Genomic DNA, 19,846 nt, shown 5'->3' with positions numbered 1-19,846 from the left:
ATAGTTAACAGTAAAGGATGTGTATTTACTTATATATCTAAAAACTATTCCTAAACACATCTTAATTGGGGCATAAGAAAACATAATGTCTTCTACTTTGGCAAATTACTTATCTCTAGTGTTAGATTTCTTTGGGACATTTTCATTTGTTAGCACTAATATAAAATTTTTGTGCAATAAATCTTTACATTTAATATTTAATAATTCATTGAGTTCATAAATTTGGTTAATATTAATTTCTTTAATAATGAACACAAACGAGAATTTCTGAGGTCAAAAAGAATGAAACAGGTTTGTATCCTTCAACCCTTGCTCGGGACTGAGGAAGTCATACTAAGGTGATTTACAATAGGGAATTGGTTACAAAAGTGTTGCAAAAGGAGAAGGAAACAAGGCATGATGGTAGGACTACCCAGACATTGGTAACTGCAGAAAGCCATTCCTCTCCCTAGAGGTGAGAGGGCAAAAAGAAGCAGCGTTACCAGGTGCTCCTGAATGTATTTGCTGTTGAGGTCCCTGAAACCCTGCTGCCACTACAGGAATCCCTTTCATTGACACTGAGCAGGAAGCCTCTCATGGTATTGCAGGGCCTGGGGGGCTAAACGCTGCCATTGCTGCTCTTGGCTAGTGTTGCGGCAGCCCACAGCCATCTACATCGTCCTCCCTCAGTACTTCTGAAGCCAGAAGCAGGAAAAAAAATGTTGATTCTTTTTTTTTTCTTTTAAGATTTTATTTCTTTATTCATGAGACACACACACACACAGAGGCCGAGACATAGGCTGAGGGAGAAGCAGGTCCCATGCAGGAAGCCCCATGTGGGACTTGATCTCGGGGCTCGGGGGATCAAGTCCTGAGCCAAAGGCAGATGCTCAACCATTGAGCCACCCAGGCGTCCCGAAATAGATGATTCTTACTGCCTTCAGTCTCCCTTTCTTATGAGAGCCTTCCTCCTAGAAACACACTCCAAGATGGAATTCAGTGGTATAAGAAATTTGGCGGGGGAAACACTTTTGAAGTACAAAGGAGGCAGGAGCAGGAGTAGATGGAGGTGAGCCTTCAGACCATGAGGAAGGTCTGACCCCTATGAAAGAAGAGAAAGAAGGAAGGAAGGAAGTCTGGGTAGGAAGAACCTCAAACTTGATCCCAGTTTTGAAAACTGGGCCAAGGCCAATTTGGAATCTGTGGGCAGGGGTTACCCTTTGGAGAGAGTCCCATGATGGACTGTAGTAATCCTGTCATGCTCAGTCATTGACTGGTAGCAGCTCAGGGAATGTGTGCCCTTGGTGGGAGCCTCTAATGGATCTATAGGTGGGGCAGATGGAGGTTATAGGTCAACTGTGTTCTTTGCAGTGGGTTCTTTTGAAGGAGATCTAACATACATCTTATGGCTGTCATACTTTGATGGGCAAAGCCACAGGGCAATCTGAGAAATCTAGTATCTTAAGCTTGTAGCCCCCTTGAGTACAGAGAAAGTGAAGACAGAAAAATGTTGGAGAAGGGGCACCTAGTTGGCTCCGTTGGTTAAGCTTCTGCCCTCAGCTCAGGTTATGATCCCGGGATCCTGGAATGGAGCTGCTTCTCCCTCTTCCTTTGCCCCCCTCTCTCTCTTTCTTTAATAAATAAATAAAATATTAAAAATGAGATGAGAATGACAAATATCTACCACAAGAATATTTATACAGGAATTTATATTATACAGGAATATTTCAATGATTAAATTACTCTTTATTCCCTCACAGAAGTATATAAAACTTTCTATCTCTCTAGTCTAAAAATTTGGGCTACTAATTAAAAAAAAAAAAATCTTCGTTAAATCAAAATGTCCTGACATAGACTCTTATTCAAATGTTAATATTTTTGAGTACTAATGAATGAATAAATGTTTGAACTCGTCATTTTCTATTATTTGAATTATTCATCAGTTCCTTTGCCAATTCAATGTTTCTTTTGATCTGTTTGAAAACCTTACATAACTCTTAAAGCTTGATCATGTTCATTGTGTATCTTCAGTGTATATGCTTTTCAAATTTTAATGTTTTAAAATAATGTTTATATTTCCCAGACACAAAGCATCCTACACTATTGTTGGAGAGAATTTAGAAACTATGTAAAAATATAAAGAAACTTTAAAATACCTGTAATCCTATATATAAATCATGATTTACTCTGAATATTATTCATATATCAAGAATATATTATATCCATAGATTTTTCTCCTTTCTTACTATATTGCAAGCATATTTTCATGTTTCCTGTAAAAATAGTTAAGCATACTATGTTTATTTTTCTTTAGTAAAAATAATCCTACAATGAACATTTGTATATGCAATTATTTTTTCCCATATCTCCCCTGGCCTACTAGATCTTTAGTGATGGAATTACTAGGTCAAATGACTTAAATTTTAAAATATTACTATTTTCACAATGATATTTTTAACTTTAAAAATAATTTGTGTTGGTTTTAGAATATTTAGAAAATATAGGGGATCCCTGGGTGGCGCAGCGGTTTGGCGCCTGCCTTTGGCCCAGGGCGCGATCCTGGAGACCCGGGATCGAATCCCACGTCGGGCTCCCGGTGCATGGAGCCTGCTTCTCCCTCTGCCTGTGTCTCTGCCTCTCTTTCTCTCTCTGTGTGACTATCATAAATAAATAAAAAAAAAATAAAAAAAGAATATTTAGAAAATATAAAAGAAGTACTGATAAAAATTATCTAATATACTCACAGGATGTTCATTTATTAATATTTCTATGGGTTAAATGTATGCATTTTGACATATAGTATCATGTTACAAACATCCCAATTTACATTCCCATCAGCGCAGAATTTGCACACATTCTTGTCAAACCTGAGATTGAGCATTCTACTTGATCTTTGTCAACTTTATCCTGTTCTAATTTGCAATTTTTATTTACTAAAAATGATACACATCTTCATTGATTTATTGACCATGTGTATCTTTATTCATTATCTTTTCATGTATTTTGTCTATTGTTTTTATTAGATGACCCTGCTTTTCCTTATGGCTTTATGAAAGCTCTTTATAAAGAGCTAAACTAAGGTTTGGTGTCGTGTCACCAGTGATTTATATTTTGCTTCCGTGTTAGCATATATTGTGCATGAGAACAGCTTTAGACCCTGTCTGTTTTAATCTAGGATTCTCCTTTTACTAACTGTAAGTAATGTTTTCTTTTTTGGCTGGAGGGTTGAGTATCTGGATAGTTCAAGATAGTTTCCTTTACCTCAAATTAAAAAAAATTATATACATTGCCATTATATATCTATATTTGGTTTCTTTTAATTATGGAGTAAATCTTTTCAAGCCTAGGTTCTAGTTTTCAAAGAAAACCTGACTTTTACTTTGTATTTAGTAATTTTGTCTTTTCTTTTTTTTTTTTTTCTCCCTCCTCTGTTTCTGGATCCCCTATTATTTGGCTGTTTGGCCTCCTGGACTTGACTTCTTTACAGTTTTAGTTTTTTTTTTTTTTTTGTCTTTTGCATTATGGTTGTTTTTGGGTGGGGGTGGATATCTTTACCTTTGTTATCTAAACGTGTGTAAAATTTATATTTTTTATACTTTTGATTTCTGGGTGCTCTCCATGTTGTTGACTGAATGTTCTCTTGCCCCCCTCCCTTTTATAAGTATTTCTTCTTGCATAGTCTCTCTTCAAATATTTTTTTCCTCCTTTGTTATTTTAGTTTCTGTCTTTCATGCTCAAAGCATTTCTCAGATAACTGATAGCTAATCCCAAACTGTCTGCTCTGGAAGCTCTGAGCATGTCAGCGGGGCTTGTAGAGTTTGAGATTCAATTTAAGATGATATGTCAGAACTTTTATTGGAGGGACCGGTGGTGTCAGTACATTTGAGTTTTCCCTTTTGGACTGGTCAGATTTCTTAGAGAAGAATCCTTTAATCTCTTGGCTGAGAATGTCAGAGTTGAAAAGTAAAAGCAGGTGGGGTGAGGAGTTATGTTTCACTTCAATTCTGTAGTTCATTCAATAGGGTGCTAGCACCTCTAGTCTCGCTGTGTTCCCCAGTCCAGAGACTACCTCTGTGTTTCTCCCCAAATAATAAACCTGCAAGCTTTTGCCAGGTTGGCAGTTGGACAGCTACCTGGTGACAAAGAATGATGGAGAGTAACTAGAGATTTCACTGCTTCTTAGACAGGCTTTAACCAATGCTCCTAATTATTGTCCTCAATCCCACACTCTTTCCAGACCTATCTGCTCCCTTTAGTCCTTCATTTTCTGATAATTCTGCACTGCAAGCTAGATATTCTCTTTCTTGAGACCAATAAGTCAATTCGAAAATGTTGTTGCTCTTGCCTCCTACTTAAATGCGTTTTTCAGTCTACCATCTTAAATCAGAACACTAATGATGTTTTAAATTTTCTTTTTTCTTTTTTTTTGTTTTCTTATGCTTTTTCTTGGTAGGCTCTATTTTACTTCCACACACCTCTTTCCAGTTCCAAACTTCTGCTCCACAACCTGTGATAGTTCATTTTTCATCCTTGCTTTGATCAAGTGTACTTTCCTTGAATGATATGGAAGTACAAAGCAGGAATGTTACAGCATTTACATTTTTTTCTTCTATATTTTTATGTGATGCTATGATAATGCTTTTAGAGTTACTATAATATCTTCCTTTCATTGAAAAATACCATTCTGCAGGCCTTGTTTTTTCTTCATATTTTCTCATCCATTCCTATTATTTTTTAAAAAATTTTATTTATTTATGATAGTCACAGAGAGAGAGAGAGAGAGATGCAGAGACATAGGCAGAGGGAGAAGCAGGCTCCATGCAGGGAGCCTGATGTGGGACTCGATCCTGGGCCTCCAGGATCACGCCCCAGGCCAAAGGCAGGCGCCAAACCGCTGCGCCACCAGGGATCCCTCATCCATTCCTATTATTTGTCCCAAACTGGAGAGTGGGTCTTGAATTTTCCCTCCCCATGTGTATCCTCTTGGAATTCCATTCTCAAATGTAGATAAGCTTTGGCTAGATCTGTTGATCTCTGCCTGGTTTCTTAGTATTTGTGGAAGCTGCAGGGAACTTGGTAGTGGTAGAGCTGCCTTGCTGTGTACACATGACATTCCCACCTTCTTCTGAAGGCTGCTACCAGAGGGCTTTCTTGCCCTCTACCCATGTCCAATCAATTGTAAAATTCTATTTGTTTTAATTCCTGCCTTTCAAATCTGAATATTTTCCATCTCCAAGGTCTTTATCTTCTTTGAGCTATTACAATTCACTTCTCATCCAATATTTCCTGACTCTTATCCATTATCCACACAGATACAGAAGTAAGCTTTTAAAAGTAAATATTTGATAATTTTACTTCTTTACTTAGAACCCTTAAGATAAAGTTCAAGATTTATAACGATTGACAAAGCCCATGTGATTCATCTCTTTGCATCTTCTTTAGGTACATTCCCTCTTTGTATGATCCAGACACATTCTTTTTTTTAATATGTTTTTTTAAATTTTTATTTATTTATGATAGTCACACAGAGAGAGAGAGAGAGAGAGAGAGGCAGAGACACAGGCAGAGGGAGAAGCAGGCTCCATGCACCGGGAGCCCAACGTGGGATTCGATCCTGGGTCTCCAGGATCGTGCCCTGGGCCAAAGGCAGGCGCTAAACCGCTGTGCCACCCAGGGATCCCGACACATTCTTTTTTTTTTGCAATTTCTTGAAGGCATTGGACTCCTTCATGTGACCTTTACCTTTGTGTGCTTTTTCCATTTATTGTTCTATTTGTCTGGCTAACTGCAAGCTATTATTCATGTTTTTAAAAAATCTCCCCAGAAGGCTTTTCATAACTTTGTGGGTTAGTTTCTCTGTTGTATGGTTAAATAGTACCTAGCACCCTTTATGGCCTTTATCACAATTGTAATTGATTAATTATTTGTATAATTATTTGTTAATGGAGCCCCACTTGGTGGAGTGTCTGCTTCTCCTCCCTCTGCCTCCTCCCCCCTGCTCATGCTCTGTCTCCCTGTCTCTCAAATAAATAAAATCTTTAAAAAAAGAAAGAAAAAAATCTTTTTCTGTATATTTTCTCTTATTACTTTAAGGTATTAGGTTTTGTTTTCAGTTCAGAATGTATTTGGAAGTATAGAATTAGAGATGTTCTGAATATTTAAAGTTTAAAAAATGGATAATCCTTCTTATTTCTAGTATGACTTCCAATACATTATTTATTTGGGCTATGAAAGGAGTATTCTTTTACTAGCTCACACATTCATGATTTTTTTTTTTTTTTGTAATACACATAAGAACAGGTCTACTATGAGGAGAATGAATCTTACTATTTCAAGAAATACAATATAGTTTTTCTGGTATTGGTGGGTTCAATGGTCATTGAATGAAGTTACACATCATTATTGCATAGTTGCATGCTTAAAGAAGATGAAAATCATAACGCATTTATTCTCTTTTGATTGTGAACAATTCATTAATTGAAGAATATGTAATTATTTTCAGGCCTACACTGGACATTGTATGGCTATCCAAAAGAATTCCATAACTTATTTTGGGGAGTTTTTTTTTTATTTTTTTATTTTTTATTTTGGGGAGTTTATTTAAGTATTCCTATGACTGACCCTCATCATGAAGTAATGATCATAGGAAGTCAAGGACATCTTGAATTAATTTACCTTAGAATTTGCTATTCCTTGCTTAGAGGAGTGCTTCTCAATCATTTTCCCATTTTTGTACTCTAAGGAGCTTTTTAGACTTTTTTTTCCTAATTGAACCCCACTTTTTTGGAGATTTTAACATCGCAGATATACTGTATATCTGTTTATGTGCTGCATATATAGCTATGATTTATAGTTAGACAGTAAGATTTTTTTCTCATGAATCAATTTTCACCCCTGTTGAAAATTCATGACCAGAATTTGTTGATTTTTTTTGCTGTGCTACCTGTTTCATAGTACTATTCTTCTCCTGTCATTAATCATCATTTTAAAAAGTCCCCAATAGCATATTGACATAACAGACCTTAAGGACTTGGAGGAGCTAATATAACCTAGTAGATCAATAATCCACATTTTAATGAGTTCATATGACAACATATTTGAGGGAAAAGCCTCTTTCATATATCATATGATTTATTCTATTCATATTCTTTCCTGAGTGTGGTAAGAAAAAATATTGGCCTACTGAAGCACTAAAATATTTAATTAATTACACCAGCTTCCTAGCCTTAGTCCTGTGAGCACTTTTCTTACCACATTACCAAACCATACTCTTGTATAATTTTTATAATAATAGAAATTATCACACCACTGGGAAATATTCTTAGTATCTTCTCTAGTTTCTACTTCCTCATATTGTGAGTTCCATGTCTGTATCACTGACATAGTGGATGTCTGTATCATAGGAAGTCATTTACTTAGTAATTTAAGTCTAGTAATGGTCTTTGGATGCTAATAAAATAAACAGGACACAAGACTAGATATTAAATTACCAAACGATGACTACTTAGCTGATCATTCAGTGATGAACATCTCTACTTTTCCAAATAATCTGTTTATAAGTTCACAATGACTATGGGAGACTGCATGTGTAGGGTAAACAGATTGAAAGCCAAACTTGAAATGGTGCTTAATATGCTTACCTGATCAAAGTGATGAAAATAGAAAAAAAATGAGTGAGGAGAATTTAGGGTTTGAGCTGAATGCCCTTGGGTGAAACATATTATCTCTGGAATTTTAGTTTCCTTATCCATAAAACAGGAATAATAGGTGCATATTTTCCTACACTGGATTGGTGGAGAGCTAAAAAATGATGATGTGTATGAAACTTCTTTTAAAGTGACATAAAGTGTAAGTCATTATAGTTTTTACTGTGTATAAAATCTAAATTTTTACTGATAATACTTTTAATAAATATTGATTGCTTTGAAAGGTATTCCTTGGGAAATAAAATTAAAGTGTGAGTCACATAGGGAACATCTTCTTTCCTTTCTGAAATCGATACATAAAATGATCAGCCCCTTAATTCTTCACCCATTCATGAAATTAATATGCTTTTGCAAATATATATCTGTGAGAATATTTTGAGGAAACTGTTACCTGTTAGTAGAGTGTTGTATGTTGTTTTGGAATGTATTTTCAAGTTACAACTAGTCATTGGAAGATTAATGTTGAGAAAATCAATTGAAAATTTTTCCTGATTTAAGATAAACTGCATTAAATGAAAATCAACTATAGATAAAAGTGATAGCTTCACTAATAGTGGATTCAGGAAGAAAATATACTAATACATTATTAGGTTATTTATGTAGTAGTTTTAGCTTATATGTTATTTTCTAATTTTGCAAATGTCTTATCTCAAGATAGATGTTACTTCAGTAAAATCACCCTGTTGTATTTGTTTCCTAACAAAGATAAGCTACTCTAACATCAATATAAAACACTGTAACATTTCTTTGTGTCTTCCTCAATTTCTTTCCTAAGTGTTCTGTAGTTCTTAGAGTATAGATCCTTTACCTCTTTGGTGAGGTTTATTCCTAGGTATCTTACAGTTTTGGGTGCAATTGTAAGTGAAATCAATTCCTTAATTTCTCTTTCTTCTGTCTCGTTGTTAGTGTATAGAAATGCTGCTGATTTCTATGCATTGATTTTTATATCCTGCCACATTGCTGAATTCCTGTATGAGTTCTAACAATTTTGGGGTGGAGTCTTTTGGGTTTTCTATATCAAGTATCAAGTCATCTGCAAAGAGTGAGAGTTTGACTTCCTCTTTGCCAATGTGAATGCCTTTTATTTTTTCTTGTTGTCTGATTGCTTCTAGTACTATGTTGAACAGCAGTGGTGAGAGTAGATATCCCTGTGGTGTTCCTGATCTTAGGGGAAAACCTCCGTTTTTCCCCATTGAGAATGATATTTGCCATGGGCTTTTTGTAGATGGCTTTTTTGATATTGAGGTATATTCCCTCTATCCTTACAATATGGAGAGTTTTAATCAGGAAAGGATGCTGTATTTTATCAAATACCTTTTCTGCATCAAGTGAGAGGATCATATGGTTCTTGTCTTTTCTTTTATTAACGTGATGTATCACGTTGATTGATTTGTGAATGTTGAACCACGCTTGCATCCCAGGAAAAACATTCCATACTCATGAATTAAAAGAATAAATATTGTTAAAATGTCTATGCTACCTGGAGCAATCTAGACATTCAGTGCAATCCCTATCAAAATATCATCAACATTTTTCACAGAGCTGGAACTAATTCTAAAATGTGTATGGAACCAGAAAATACCCTGAATAGCCAGAGGAATGTTGCAAAAGAAAACCAAAGCTGGGGGCATCACAATGCCTGACTGTATTACAAAGCTGTGGTCATCAAGACAGTATGGTCCTGGCGCAAAAACAGACACTAAGATCAATGGAACAGAAGAGAGAACCCAGAATTGGGCCCTCAACTCTGTGGTCAACTAATCTTCAACAAAACTGGAAAGAATATCCACTGGAAAAAAGACAGTCTCTTCAACAAATGTTGGGAAAATTGGACAGCTACATGCAGAAGCCTGAAACTAGACCATTCTCTTACACCAGACACAAAGATAAATTCAAAATGGTTGAAAGACCTAGATGTGAGACAGGAATCTACCAAAATCCTGGAGGAGAACATAGGCAGCCACCTCTGTGATCTCGACCATAGCAACTTCTTTCTAGACCCATCTCCAAAGGCAAGGGAAACAAAGGCCAAAATGAACTATTGGGATTTCATTAAGATAAAAGGATTTTGGACAGTGAAGGAAATAGCAAAACTAAAAGGCAGCCTACAGAATGGGAGAAGATATTGGCAAATGACATATCAGATATAAAGGGTTAGTACCCAAGATCTATAAAAAACTTATCAAACCTAACATCCAAAATACAAATAATCCAGTAAAAAAAATGCACAGAAGGTATGAGAAGACATTTCTCCAAAGAATACATAAAAATGGCTAACAGACCCATGAAAAAAAATGTTCCACATCACTTGTCATCAGGAAAATACAAATTAAAACCACAATGAGTACCACCTTACACCAGTCAGAATGGCTAAATTTTTTTAAAAAATATTTTTATTTATTTATTTGAGAGAAGGAGAGAGCAGGAGAGCACAAGCATTGGAGAGGGAGAGAAATTCTAGCAAGGAGTCCGATGCAGGGCTTGACCCCAGGGCCCTTGGATCATGACCTGGCCCAATAGCAGCTGCTTAACCAACTGAGCTACCCAGGCGCCCCCAGGAATGGCTAAAATTAACAAGACAGGAAACAGCAAGTGTTGGTGAGGATGTGAGAAAGGGGAACCCTCTTGCACTGTTGGTGGGAATGCAAGCTGATGCAGATGCTCTGGAAAACAGCACGGAGGGTCCTCAAGATGTTAAAAATAGAGCTACCCTATGACCCAGCAATTGCAGTACTAGGTATGTACCCCAAATATACAAATGTGATCTGAAGGGGCACTTACACCCCAATGTTTCATAGCAGCAATGCCCACAATAGCCAAACTGTGGAAGAGCCCAGATATCCATTGACAGATGAATGAATGAAGAAGATTGCACATCTTCTTTATCTACTTTGTCCACTCCATATATATATATATGGAATATTATCCAGCCATCAGGAGAGATGAATACTTACCACCTACATCAACATGTACGGAACTAGAGCATATTATATTGAGTGAAATAAGTCAGAGGACAATAATCATATGATTTTACTCATAAGTGGAATATGAGAAACAGCACAGAGGATCATAGGGGAAGGGAGGGAAAACTGAGAAGTCATCAGAGAGGGAGGAAGAAAAACCATGAGTGGCTCTTAACCATAGGAAACAAACTGAGGGTTGCTGGAGGGGAGATGGGTGGGGAAATGGGGTAACTGGGTGATGGGCATTAAGTAGGGCAGGTGATGTGATAAGCCCTGGGTGTTACACGCAACTGATTGAATTATTGAGCTCCATATCTGAAACTAATGATGTACTATATGTTGGCTAAATGAATCTAAATTTAAAAAGGTAAAAAAAAGCACTGTAGCAAATACTCCTCTGGACTGTTTGTGCCTACTAGACATTTAGATCAAAGACAGGTGAACCACTCTGTTTGTTTTCCACTTATATGTTCCTAAAATTTGTTAAATGAACTTTGCAAATGAGGTCATTTAAATAAACATTGAAGAAATTTCACTCTAAGGTCAATCGTGTTGACATGTAATTATATCCCAACATATTTCTCCTACATAATTTATACATATCAAATATTGAAGGCAATTAAGTTTTAGAAATAACATCAAATCCTGATCGTTTTTTTTCTTCCAGACATTTTGTTTCACAGTAAATTATTTATCATTCATTCATTCATTCAACAAACGTGTGTTGAGCATTTATCATATGCCAGATACTACTTGGGCACCAGAAGATCACCACAACGAATTAGATCATTGGGCTGTCAAGCAACTCATCAACTAAAAGAAAAATACTTTTGTGTAATGAAAGTATGAACACCATGAGTATTTAACAAAATCTTACCTTTTCACAGATAGTTAAGACAAAGCATGCGCATAGGTATATAACAACATCAAAAGAAATGATGGAGACAGGTTCATATTAATGTTGAAAAAAAAAGCACAATTACTAGAAAGTGCATAAATCTGTCAGCCTGAGAGTGTCCATGTAAATAGGAGATGGCTGATGTATTCACGGATGAGTAAAGGACTTGTAGAGGAGGCAAAGTGTAGGTGGCGAGAAGGCAGCTAAGGGAAGGATGAGAAATCCACGTGGGAAGTGAGAAGGAAGGATGGCTGCAAGCTATGATCACAAAACAACTTGTTTGATGAAACATCCCTGGGAGATGAACTTGAGTCTTCTGTTTTTCTGGAGTAACTTCTTGGAATTTGAAACTGTAGAACTTTTACCACTTTACCTGAAAAGTTGTTGGAATCGCTTTCTATTTTTATGGAGGACATTAAATATCTCTATCGAAATGTGACTGCCATTCTCAGAGCTGTCTCTGGTCAGGTGGTTGTTTTAGGTTGTAATTAGAGTTCTTATGTAACCACAATGAAAAGTTTTTGTTTTAATTGAAATAATATTCAGCTTATATGAACAAAGCTCTAACCTTTATATCATAGAAACATTTAAATGGTTTTCTTACTTGAATTGGTATTGGGATTATGATTTTATTTTAGAGTACAGAGTTCTCAAATAGGTCATAAACTTCTCTGAAGTTGTCTAATTAATGAAAATGCTAAATCACCTTGGTAGAAGTATTAGAATGATTCTCACTTATCTTTCAGAAGTATTTTTGAACTTGATTCTAATGATTTCGAACATGCTGTTGGAAGTGAATATGTATATTTGATCAAAAGAAAAATTGAGCCCCAAATCCTAGTAACTTGAAGAAAGTATGCTAAGGAATATGAGATGTCAAGTCACAATAATATTTACCATACATTAATCAGCATAGAAAAAAGTCTTTCCATCTGCTGTATCAGACATGCCATGACAGCACCTGTGAAGATTCTCTAGAATATTACTATTGATCATTCCTAGAATTGCCCTTTTTCACGATTCACTTTGCTGTTCTTTAACTAGGGTTTCGTGTTTCAAAGAGTCTGGACTCCCAATCTGGGTTCTAAATGAATTATTTTTACTTCGAAACATAGATTGAGAGTACTTTCAGTAACATCATGAAAGTGAACAAAAGATGATTTTAATAAAATGAATTCTGCGGTTAGTTCAACACAAACATTGCACTGTACCACTGGTGAAGGATTTATGGCTTCACAAAATGGGATGAGGCAACCGTGTATTCTGTTGATAGGAACATCGTGGACTCTATCCAACACACATATGGTATGTTGTGTTTTTTTGTATTTTTATAGAATCTTGTGGATCATTTACATGAGCACTAGTGGCAAAGGGCTTTAGACTTTCGAGTTATCAAATGATTGCTTATGCTTCTTGGACACACTGGGGAACTTTAAAATAGATTGTAATTCCAAATGCTGAGATACTCTCTTTGGAAAATGGATAATGTTTCCAGAGGGATATTGACCTATCTCAACTCTATAGAGGATTTTCTTTAATGTTTCAAATCTGGCTTCTCTCAAAGCCTTAAAACCAACTCCTCGTAGAGAGAAAATTTCTGTGCTGAAGAAATTCTTAATAAAAATCAGAAGTTGATTGTGGAGCCACCGTGTCTCATGCTGTGATGTTTCAAGGTCTCTGTATCATTTGTCCTGGCCCTGTAGGGCAATGAGAGAGAAGCTTTGGGCTTGAATATCAGGATCCAGAATCTGGAGGTAACCAAGCTCTTGGGCATATTTGGTGTCTCCATATACTTTTATTGAGAGACAGTATCTCTGACTGAGTAAACAAGGGAACATAAGGAAAACGATTCATAATGTAAATTCAAATTCATTTTTTTTTGGTTCGAATTCATATTGAACATTTTATAGTCACACTGAATAATGGTCTATGTCACAATCAAGAAACTCCTCTATTGTTGTTAGTGCTACAGCTGCTGTGGACATGATCAGGCTGGAGCTCTCTCACACACCAGAGATTTAAAACACCAACTCACCTAATTGCCTTGCAAACTTCTCAGTTTATTATTTGATTTTCTTCTATTTAGGAAATATCTTTGCTCTCCTTGTTTTTCCAGGAACCCATCGTTGCCATGTCACACGGACCATTTCATTATGCTTAATTCCTTATGACTTTGACTCATTTCTGTAGCTGGTTCTGAGCTCAGCATGAGAGTAACTTTCTTAGACTTTTAGGTAGCCTATATGCATATTAATAAATAAATGCATACTGTATACATACTTCTAAGTTTTGTGATACTACCAGATAAGTTGATTTTGTGGATTGTTTTTAGGAAGGCAAAAATATACCATCTAGGAATGAGAAAACAGCTAGTTAGCCGTCATAGACAAAGATGATTTTCTGTAAACTAATAATAGATTTTTCACATGACTGATAATTGTTCACGAGTTGTGCTTTTTAGCTAATTTGTTACTTCTCTATAACTGTGATTTGTGATATTTTATTAAAGCACAGTGCCTTCTTTTAGCAGAACAAAATTATTTCTGTTTACTTTCATTTCAAATTAGATCATAATGAAAATCTTTGGGTGTAATGAGCTTTAAAACCTAGTTCCTATAAAAATGATCCATTTTAACCAAAATAGTAAAGACTTAGGACTATAAAAATTTCTGTATCTCAAATAAATAAAAACCATTTGAAAATGTGTAGAAAATGCTTGTTTTTTGGTACTCTTGGAACAAGAAAGCAAACTTTTCTTTCTCTTTTTACAAATGACTCCATATTTAGTTCTGAATGCTGAAATATTGAAATTATATTTAACCAGTTTTCAGTCTTGCTGCAAATTCTTTGAAATATTTTTCAGAAAACCACTTAGATAAAAATCTTTTACAAACTGGAGATGCTTGCCATTCAGTGTCAGTCTTAAGCTCAAGGCTAAATAAAGAATTTCTTTGTTGGCTAAAATGTAGAAGCAATTTAAAGTGAAATTCTCATGGAGTCTCATTTGTTCCGTGGAAGAAATTATTGAACAAATAATGAGAAAATCAAATTTATAAAACTCTCATCTTGTAAAGCACCAACTATCTCAATGATCTACATTTCTGCATAAATTATTAAATACTTTTAGAATTACCTCTTATAAGCCGTGTATACATTATTATTAACATTAAACATTTTCTCCTCCCAGGTAACCAATTGACCCAGAATTTCAGGATTGAAAACCTAGAGGTCATATATTCTAACCACTAATTCAATGCCTGAATTCCTTCTACAATGTTCTGATTAATCTTCAGCTTTTTCTATGTGTTTTCATAGCTTGTTCTACAAGTTTACAAAGTTCACCTATTTTATTTTTTGAACCATCAAATTGTTTAAACTTCTTTGAAAGTTCTGTCTCATGTCTTTATATATTCATACATTTGTTTACCTTTTTATGTGATATATACGTATCTACTTTGAAAATTAGAAGTAATAACATCTGCATAACTGCAATTGAAAATAGATAACAAGGCATCTTCCTTCTATGTAATGATCCTTTAAATATCTCAGACGCCTGTCTTCTCTTTAGAATTAACAACCCCCGACTTTCTCCACTAATCTTCAAAACAGATTCTTTGCTTTATGATCCTTTGAGGACTTGCCACTATGTATTACAAAATACTTTAATTATGGACTGTGAGCTATCCAATATCCAAAGCAGAGTAAATGGGGAATACAGTGCTCTGAATATTTTTCTATTGCTTTTTCTGCAATTGTTTGGTCAACCTCACTTTTTCAGCATCCTTCAAATATAATTTTCCCATTTCCCTGAGTCCCAGTGCTTCCTAAATAGTATACCAACTTTGTTTTAAGAACAGACTATGGTACAGTAATTCAGGAAACAAATAATTTCCTAATCTGACTCAGCATCTCAGATCTGTAGTTACAGAGAGAGAAGACTTTACTGAAATAACCTTTCATGATTGCCCTCTTTTTCCTCATGTGAGGTAAATTTGTTCTAAAATTAGTCTTAATTCTCCTGCAAGGCCTGATGATACAAAGGCACCCATTCCCCTTAGTCTCCCTGGGGGACTAATTTCGGCCCTCCTCTATGTGTGTGGTTCCTTCTTCCTTCTGTGAACCTGCTGTCTTTCTCCAGGCATCTATGGCCACCCATGAGCTCTTAAGTTCATTTAACACCTGATGCATCCACACACTGAATCTGAGACTAGTATAGTTCAATATCAAGTGAAAATTCCCAGAGAGATGCCCTAAGTAACTGGCTGAAGTTTAATATAATTTGTGTAGGACATTTCAAAGAGAAAGAGTGTCTGCTTTAACGTTGACTAGCCCCTTGGCTTCATTCTCTGGCTGCTACCATTTTCTATTTTTCATTTTTGATGAAATGAAAATAGCATATAATTAAGGCTTCTCATACTCCGAGGTTTTTGAAAAACCGAGCATCATCCAGATTTTCCTGACCTAGAGTGTATGTTTTAATTTGACTTCTAGAAAGTATTTCCCTGAGTTCATTGGACCTTGGCATGAGCATCTTTTAAATGGGCTCATTATAAAAACCTCACACACCTGAGTAAATGCAGGTTCTTAACTTGCCCTCTCATTCTTCATACAGATTTATGCAATCCATTGTTTGGAAATTGAAAAGGTCAGGATTTGTACCTGACATTTTCAAGAACAACAGAGTTCAACTTAAAAAAAAAAATTCAAGAACACACTGTGCTGAAATAGCATCTGCCTTTAGAATGAAGGTATTTAGTTGCACTCAATATTTTGACCTCCCCCAAAATAAAGAGCAAGTTCTCCATGTTGGAGAAGCTCTTTGAACAAAATAGACCATATTTCCTTTTCTTCTTTCTTTCCTATCTTTGTCCCTGTGTACTTAGTAAAGCCCATGTAAGTGGTTGAGAAAATTCATGATCTGCTGTTAAGTGTGATTATCTTCCATGCACTTTTGAACTAGGAGCAAAAAGGAAAAAAAAAAAAAAAGATTTCCAACGAAGTCTATGCCATTAAAATCCCCCAGGTTTTAAAGCTTAATTTTTATTTGGCACTGACCAAGGAACTCAAGTCATGGCTTGGTTTATCTGGCCTCTCTCTGGCTTTCCACCTCTTTGTATCGTTTTTCTTGACCAACTGGGATATCCTTTTTAATCAGCCAGTTGACCTTTTACTTTCTGTCTTTCTATTCTTCCAATCAGCCTCATCCTTAAGACATATACTGATTTGAGACAGGCTCTTCTAAAGTACCTTTCTTTTGCAAAAAGGCAGCCAGTTTTGATTATTCTGATTTTGAATAAAGGGAGAGTACCTCTGATGTATTGCGATGCCACTCTTCTGACAGGAGCTGCTCTCAATACCATCACATACTATCCATGGCAGATGGCTCATGGGCCGCATTTATAAGAACTCCTCTACTGGTACAAGCAGTCTGTGGGGTGGCTCTTGCTATTGTTGATCCTTGCCCCAGCAGAAAATATGGATATGTAGAGTGCTCTGTGCGAATTAGGGACTCCATCAGTGTCCTGAATTAAATGGAGAGGTTTTGTGCCAGTATAAGATTTTTTTCATATTTGAGACTTGACTCTTTCATGTTGATGGTTGTCCTTGCCTGGCATTGGCTTCAGGTACCTCTGTAACGTTTAGCTTCTGACTGCTGGCCTTGCCCTTACCTAAATCCTAAATGTCCCTCATGACTCCTGTTCTCTCAAGTGTCTATTTACCACCATCCTTACCTTCCCACTGGCTGGATATGACATTCTCAGAAGAGAAACTGGAATCAAACCCTGTGGGAAAGAAATGTCATTGTTTTACTTTGCTCCTATACTAGGAGGCTGGTCATGAAAGTAGTATATTTGTTGTTGGACTGGAGATCTTGAATATTTAAAAGAGTAAAAGACCTTTAGGGAAAGGAGAAAACCCTGAAATTTTTCCAAAGTATAATAGATACCGAAGACAACAAGATATGTCAGGAGTTTCCTTAGAAACACAGATAATTCCCTGACAACTGATGCCAAACTGTTTTTGCTCTCTACCTGAGATTTTTCAGCTGGCTCATTTGTTCTGGCATCTCTCAACTAATCCCATTAGTAAGGCTTCCTAGAATGTGAGCAGCTTATTGTCTGCATTTAGCTTGAATGATGTATATTATAAATTAACATGTATATAAAATTAAAGCAAGGTTTGTCAAGGAACAACGGAGGTGGATGTTTAATATATACAACCTTATAACCAGAGTAAATTTAAGAAGTTTTAAAATATGCAAGGTTGATTCCTTGTGTCAGTCAAACTGACTGGTTGCGAAACATGCCAAATAACATTATCACTGATTTATCACACTCCCGATATAAATATCCAGGCACAGTGAAATACAGAACTGAGGCACTTCAGGCACATATATAAAAATAGACTTGAAGCATATTAAGTCAGAATTAACCTCAAAATGCCACTGCTTCCCACTTCACAGTATACCAAGTCACAACTCTGTGCTTTGTTAACTCGACTAGTGCAGCATTGCGTTCCCGTTTGAATTATTGCTGCTCTGAGTGCAGCAAGGACTCACCCCTCCAGCATGATCTCTTCCAGGCTTCCCGCTTCTGGGGCTCTCTGCTTCAGAGATCCTGGGAACCTGAGCCCCACGGGCATCCCATGTGCCTTCACAGCTCCAGATCTTTGAGTCATGACTCCAGATCTTTGCATATAAGATTCTCTCTGTTTGAAATCTTTTCCCCATGTCTGTGCCAACTTTGCCTGGCCGATTCCACTTCATTCTTCTGATACTGACTCTGATTTTTCTCTTACCTTTTTAGGCAAAATCTAAGACCTTTTCTTCCACCAAAGTGTTCCTCCATCTCCCCAGCCTGGGTTAGATATTCACTTCATTGTTTTATAAGACCATATGTTCCTCAGGGCCTTAGTATTGACTGCATTGCTCACTTCCTGTCTTTCTGACCTATGTCCCCCCACTAGACTGTGTTTCTGTTAGAGAGAGAGTGCACATGTGGTGGGGGAGGAGTGGAGGCAGAAAGAGAATCTTTTTAAAAAATAATTATTTTATTTTTTTAGAGAGGAGGGGGGTGGCGGTGGGGGACACAGAGAAGGGGAGAATCCTAAGCAGGCTCCTCTGCTCAGCATGGAGCCCAACATCGAGTTTTAGCTCATGACTCTGAGATCATGACCTGAGCCAAAATCAAAAGTCAGATGCTTAACTGACTGAGCCACCAGGTGCCCCTAGACTAGAAGTTTCTAGAGGGCCAACAGTTGTCTGCTTCAGGGCCCTCATGGCATAGACAAGTTTTAACATCTGTCACAACAAGCCTAAGTGAAGTCTCTATTCTTTGGGACATTGTCTTCATGTTTCATAGCTTTGATATCACCTTGTTTCCTCCAAGGCAGGGTTTCTTAACCTCAGCCCTATTGAAATTTTTGAGGGTAGATAACTCTTTGTTGAGGGGGCCTGTCCTGTGCACCGTAGGATTTTAGCAATATTCCTGATCTCAATCCCCCAGATACATGCAGTCCCCTGCCCCAGCTGTGGCAACCAAAAATGTATTCACGCATTGTCTAGTGTCCCTGAGGGGTGGGAGCAGTTGAGAATCACTGCTTTAAGGTTATTCATCATAATCTTTGCAGACTTTCTATTTTTCCAAACTATTGGAAAATGTACTTTTTAAATAATATTTTCTGGGAAATCCAATGCCTATCCTTCCCCCTACTGTCTTACTCCCTGATACACTTTTGCACCACATTCTATAGAATAGATGCTCAAAAATGTTTTCTGAAAGTATTGAAAAAATGCCTGGGAAGAGCAGATTTTTCAATCATTGAACTGCTTTTTTGTTTGTTTGTTTGTTTGCTTGCTTCTCTTTCTGCTTCAGTAGGAACAATGTGAAAATTGCTTGTAGGTTACATCCAAATCCTGTGCGTGGCCCATAAAGCCCTAAATGATTCCAGCTCTTCCTACCTGGCTACTTTCATCTCAGATGATTTTAATTTCCATCTTGAAGGACTTTTTTCTATGTGTCAATCACTTGTCTGCCTTGAGCATTCAGCGTATGTTGTCTTCTCTGTCTGAAATATACTGCCCCCTTTTACCTGCTTATGTGAATTAGTATGCTTTGGGTTGACAGTTACAGAAATTCATATTCAACAAGCTTTGGGAAAAGAGGGGTTTATTGGAGGCATGCTACAGTATTTCAGAAGATTGTATGAAGGGGGCAGGGTCATCGGGCCTTGGGAACAACTGGCATAAGAAACGTAATTGCTACCTGCATTCACCTCATTGACCTTTCTGCTCTCTTGTC

The 19,846-nt window shown here is 36.6% G+C and overlaps 1 protein-coding gene and 1 long non-coding RNA gene across 3 annotated transcripts in view; one reads left to right on the top strand and one right to left on the bottom strand.

The window, feature by feature from the left end:
- The window catches only part of TAFA2 (TAFA chemokine like family member 2), a 436,739-nt gene that overhangs the window by 309,645 nt on the left and 107,248 nt on the right, over positions 1 to 19,846 (top strand). The window lies entirely within an intron of this gene.
- On the bottom strand, positions 774 to 18,311 carry LOC144322934 (uncharacterized). Its single transcript, XR_013388518.1, has 3 exons — positions 18,106 to 18,311; positions 17,279 to 17,329; positions 774 to 1,081 (listed from the first exon to the last, which is right to left on the bottom strand). It is a non-coding gene; the product is annotated as an uncharacterized LOC144322934 (long non-coding RNA).

This window comes from Canis aureus, chromosome 11 (genome assembly GCF_053574225.1).
Source record: "Canis aureus isolate CA01 chromosome 11, VMU_Caureus_v.1.0, whole genome shotgun sequence".
Taxonomy (NCBI): Eukaryota; Metazoa; Chordata; class Mammalia; order Carnivora; family Canidae; genus Canis; species Canis aureus.
Note: the sequence above shows the minus strand (reverse complement) of the source record. Positions and strands in the feature narration are given on the sequence as shown.